Consider the following 5,000-nt stretch of genomic DNA (forward strand, 5'->3'; position numbering starts at 1 on the left):
ATACCGCCATCTATGCGACGCCAAGCCGATTAAGACAGCGATGGCGCCACAGTGCCCGCCTTTCGACGCCACCCACAAAGCCTGCAGCCTCTGTCGACCATAGCACCCAATCTCCAGTGGCTCTGCCGCACGAAGCCGTGGACCGGCAATGACTCCACCCGCACCCGTTCGTGCACCACCCCAACCGCCACACGCGCACCTCCAGCGGATGAACGGCGGAAGTTTCCCGCACTCGTAAAGTGCAATCCACCCCTATAACTTGCGTTTCATGAAGAGTTATTTCCAATATGCGACATTCCCGCTGTCCCTATACATGAGCCGCGACCTGTACCACTTACGAGCGAGAGACGCGATCGCGTTGCTCACTGTACGGCGTCCGATACCGAGCCATCAGCATGTCGGTCCCCATGCGCGTTGCACTCGCACTCGCAGTCGCAAAAACGTGGGGCAAATATATTACGCGGAAGAGCTATAACAGACCGAGCCCCACTGCATGGGGGGAGTCTTTGTCACTAATGTACACAGATGGAACATTTTGGACTGGAACCAGATTACCCGTACACACGGCGCTGATTAGTAATCAATGCAGAGCCATCAAACTACAGCAAATATACACAACTGTCCGTATACATGCTGAAAGAGTCTGCCCACAATGGGAACCACACGTCAGCCAGACACTCTGATCACGCACCACTCTCTGCTTCTAACAGGCGCACATACAATATGTAAGCACCAGCATGGAACAACATCCAGTGCATCTTCTCCGCCACATTACACAATCCACACTATCACAACCAGACCAGGAGGTCCATGCGGAAAATACAATATCCCAGCCTTTCGACATCCACCATTGCGCAGACCAGGCACCAACACCCACACATGTCCTATACAACGGTGCACCCAACATCACAATAGTACCTCCTGTCACAGCGCACAAACAATGACATGAGTCAAAGACACAGGTCTCACACAAGCATAGAATTGGAGCGCCGCCTCTAATAAGCCAAAGGTGCATCCTGACGTGACAAATCTGATCATGTCACAAGCATTCACTTACTATAATCACTATCAACGAACCTGCCGCCCCCGCCCCCCCCCCCCCTACACCTTTCCTTACAACAACGTGTAACCTAACCTAACCTAACCTAACCTATGTTGTACCTTAACCTAACCTATGTTGTACCTTAACCTAACCTATGTTGTACCTTAACCTAACCTATGTTGTACCTTAACCTAACCTATGTTGTACCTTAACCTAACCTATGTTGTACCTTAACCTAACCTATGTTGTACCTTAACCTAACCTATGTTGTACCTTAACCTAACCTATGTTGTACCTTAACCTAACCTATGTTGTACCTTAACCTAACCTATGTTGTACCTTAACCTAACCTATGTTGTACCTTAACCTAACCCATGTTGTACCTTAACCTAACCCATGTTGTACCTTAACCTAACCCATGTTGTACCTTAACCTAACCCATGTTGTACCTTAACCTAACCCATGTTGTACCTTAACCTAACCCATGTTGTACCTTAACCTAACCCATGTTGTACCTTAACCTAACCCATGTTGTACCTTAACCTAACCCATGTTGTACCTTAACCTAACCCATGTTGTACCTTAACCTAACCCATGTTGTACCTTAACCTAACCCATGTTGTGCCTTAACCTAACCCATGTTGTGCCTTAACCTAACCCATGTTGTGCCTTAACCTAACCCATGTTGTGCCTTAACCTAACCCATGTTGTGCCTTAACCTAACCCATGTTGTGCCTTAACCTAACCCACGTTGTGCCTTAACCTAACCCACGTTGTGCCTTAACCTAACCCATGTTGTGCCTTAACCTAACCCATGTTGTGCCTTAACCTAACCCATGTTGTGCCTTAACCTAACCCATGTTGTGCCTTAACCTAACCCATGTTGTGCCTTAACCTAACCCATGTTGTGCCTTAACCTAACCCATGTTGTGCCTTAACCTAACCCATGTTGTGCCTTAACCTAACCCACGTTGTGCCTTAACCTAACCCACGTTGTGCCTTAACCTAACCCACGTTGTGCCTTAACCTAACCCATGTTGTGCCTTAACCTAACCCATGTTGTGCCTTAACCTAACCCATGTTGTGCCTTAACCTAACCCACGTTGTGCCTTAACCTAACCCACGTTGTGCCTTAACCTAACCCACGTTGTGCCTTAACCTAACCCACGTTGTGCCTTAACCTAACCCACGTTGTGCCTTAACCTAACCCACGTTGTGCCTTAACCTAACCCACGTTGTCCCCTAAAGTAACCCACGTTGTCCCCTAACGTAACCCACGTTGTCCCCTAACGTAACCCATGTTGTCGCCTAAACCTGCTCTGTAATTGTTATACGACTCGTTCAATTAGTGTAGTGTTGCCCACCCGCAACCCTCGCAATATAGTTCGCTACTCGCACTGCCCGCTCCCCTGTGTATCGCTTCATGTTAAACACCTTGCAAGTCTTGCTGACTTTCCACATGCTCCTGCTGTACACTGTAATGTGGATGGCAGCAGGACGTACATGCCGCCCCTCCCCACGTCCCCACCTTGCCCCCCTGCCTTCGCAAGCTGGTTGGTGAGAAGTTTGCATGTTCAATGCCCTTCGCATGCGACGTACTCAGGCTACGTTGTGGTGCGGCCTGTGTCAACCGTCCGCTAATGTCGTACGCGTAAACCACAATCTGTACTGCACATTCGTCCTTATGTACCGAATGATACATCGTGGCACATGTGTGACCGTACAACGACTGCGCCCAAAAACGGCGGACCATACAGTGCAAATATTGTGCACGCAGCTACGTGTCGTCTCCCTATGAGAGCTGGATTGCAGTGTGGTACGCCATAGAGACGTGTGGGAGGAACGGACGCCGTGGATGGCGATCAGCATGAGCTGTCTGTTGATGTATTCGGACCTAGTCGTCTCTCCTCACACACCGTGATGGCATGGTGCACCGCGTTCCATATCTGCGACATGCTACAGAGGCCGGTTGACAGTCGTTCGAGCAATGGACATCGCATACGTACGGGGGCCACCTTCCACGTATTGTCTAGGCGTGCACATTTTGTTGCGTGTATGTGGGCAGACGTAGTGTGGCGTGACACCTGACACAGGCATGCAATAATCGTTGAAGTTGCAAATGGCGATGGACGCCTGCGTTTTCTGGTGAAGTTACGCAAATGAACAAATGGTAACCTGTTGTGGTGCGGTTGTTCTCGCTAGGGGTGAATCGGTGATGGCGACGATAGGTTGAGGTACGAACCGGTTGTTCCAGCGATACCCACCATGCCGACGAAACTGAACGGCATCTGGGTGTGAAGCGATACGCGGCGGTGGCTGGGTGGGACCGTCCCCGGCCGGTGAGGGGGCGCCTCCCGGCGTGCTGGCCGCGCGGTGCGTGGGCGCACGCGCTACAGCCGGCTGGTGGGGGCGGCCAGTGGCAGGCGCGCCGGCCGACGGACGCGGCAGGCGTCGCAGCTGCGCGCCGGCGCACCCTGCGCGCGGCGCCGTGCGGCCAAAGTAGGTCCTCGCGGGCCCGGTGCGAAGCGCGGTGGACATCTTCAGTGTGCTGGTCCGATTGAGGACTGTGTGCGTTGAGGATGCGCCGCCGCCCGGCGCTCGGCGCCGCGACGCCGTCTGCTGCTCGGTCGCCCCAGCGGTTCTCGCTGGTGGTTTGTATCGCAGCTGTACGGATGTGTTGGCGCGTGCGCTGTGCTGGGAGAGTTCGCTTCGGCACCCAAGTGGGGCTTTTGTCCTTCTGTGGCGCTGGCGTTGGAGCTGCCGGTCACCGTAGGTGGCGCGTGTTGTCTCCCGCCGGCAATGCCACGACAGCACGCTCCCGGGCCTCTGTCGGCAGCGGCAAGCTCAGTTGGGAGCACGGGTGGTCGCACCGAAAGCGTCTACTCGCCTAACTCCGGGCGATTGCGCCTCTCTCGAACCCGACCAAGTACTTGGGACGGCGCTGCGCGCCGCCGGGACCTGAGAGGGTTTCGAGGTGTATTGTGCAGGGGAGCTCAGCCTCCTCCTGTTTGCAGAATGATTGAGCGGACGCTTGCGTGTTCGCGCGGGCCCCCGGGACACACTCCCGGGCGGCCGGCTGCTCAGCTCTAGTTGACGCAGCTCCCTGGTTGATCCTGCCAGTAGTCATATGCTTGTCTCAAAGATTAAGCCATGCATGTCTCAGTACAAGCCGCATTAAGGTGAAACCGCGAATGGCTCATTAAATCAGTTATGGTTCCTTAGATCGTACCCACGTTACTTGGATAACTGTGGTAATTCTAGAGCTAATACATGCAAACAGAGTCCCGACCAGAGATGGAAGGGACGCTTTTATTAGATCAAAACCAATCGGTCGGCTCGTCCGGTCCGTTTGCCTTGGTGACTCTGAATAACTTTGGGCTGATCGCACGGTCCTCGTACCGGCGACGCATCTTTCAAATGTCTGCCTTATCAACTGTCGATGGTAGGTTCTGCGCCTACCATGGTTGTAACGGGTAACGGGGAATCAGGGTTCGATTCCGGAGAGGGAGCCTGAGAAACGGCTACCACATCCAAGGAAGGCAGCAGGCGCGCAAATTACCCACTCCCGGCACGGGGAGGTAGTGACGAAAAATAACGATACGGGACTCATCCGAGGCCCCGTAATCGGAATGAGTACACTTTAAATCCTTTAACGAGTATCTATTGGAGGGCAAGTCTGGTGCCAGCAGCCGCGGTAATTCCAGCTCCAATAGCGTATATTAAAGTTGTTGCGGTTAAAAAGCTCGTAGTTGGATTTGTGTCCCACGCTGTTGGTTCACCGCCCGTCGGTGTTTAACTGGCATGTATCGTGGGACGTCCTGCCGGTGGGGCGAGCCGAAGGCGTGCGACCGCCTCGTGCGTGCTCGTGCGTCCCGAGGCGGACCCCGTTGAAATCCTACCAGGGTGCTCTTTATTGAGTGTCTCGGTGGGCCGGCACGTTTACTTTGAACAAATTAGA

The 5,000-nt window shown here is 53.4% G+C and overlaps 1 non-coding gene across 1 annotated transcript in view; it reads left to right on the forward strand.

The window, feature by feature from the left end:
* The first annotated feature begins 4,142 nt into the window (after positions 1-4,142).
* LOC124731161 overlaps positions 4,143-5,000 on the forward strand; it is a 1,909-nt gene continuing 1,051 nt past the window's right edge. Inside the window, exon 1 of the ribosomal RNA XR_007008174.1 lies at positions 4,143-5,000. This exon is cut by the window's right edge and continues 1,051 nt beyond it. This is a non-coding gene — a ribosomal RNA (small subunit ribosomal RNA).

The sequence above is a fragment of the Schistocerca piceifrons genome, unplaced genomic scaffold (genome assembly GCF_021461385.2).
Source record: "Schistocerca piceifrons isolate TAMUIC-IGC-003096 unplaced genomic scaffold, iqSchPice1.1 HiC_scaffold_1271, whole genome shotgun sequence".
In the NCBI taxonomy this organism is placed as follows: domain Eukaryota; kingdom Metazoa; phylum Arthropoda; class Insecta; order Orthoptera; family Acrididae; genus Schistocerca; species Schistocerca piceifrons.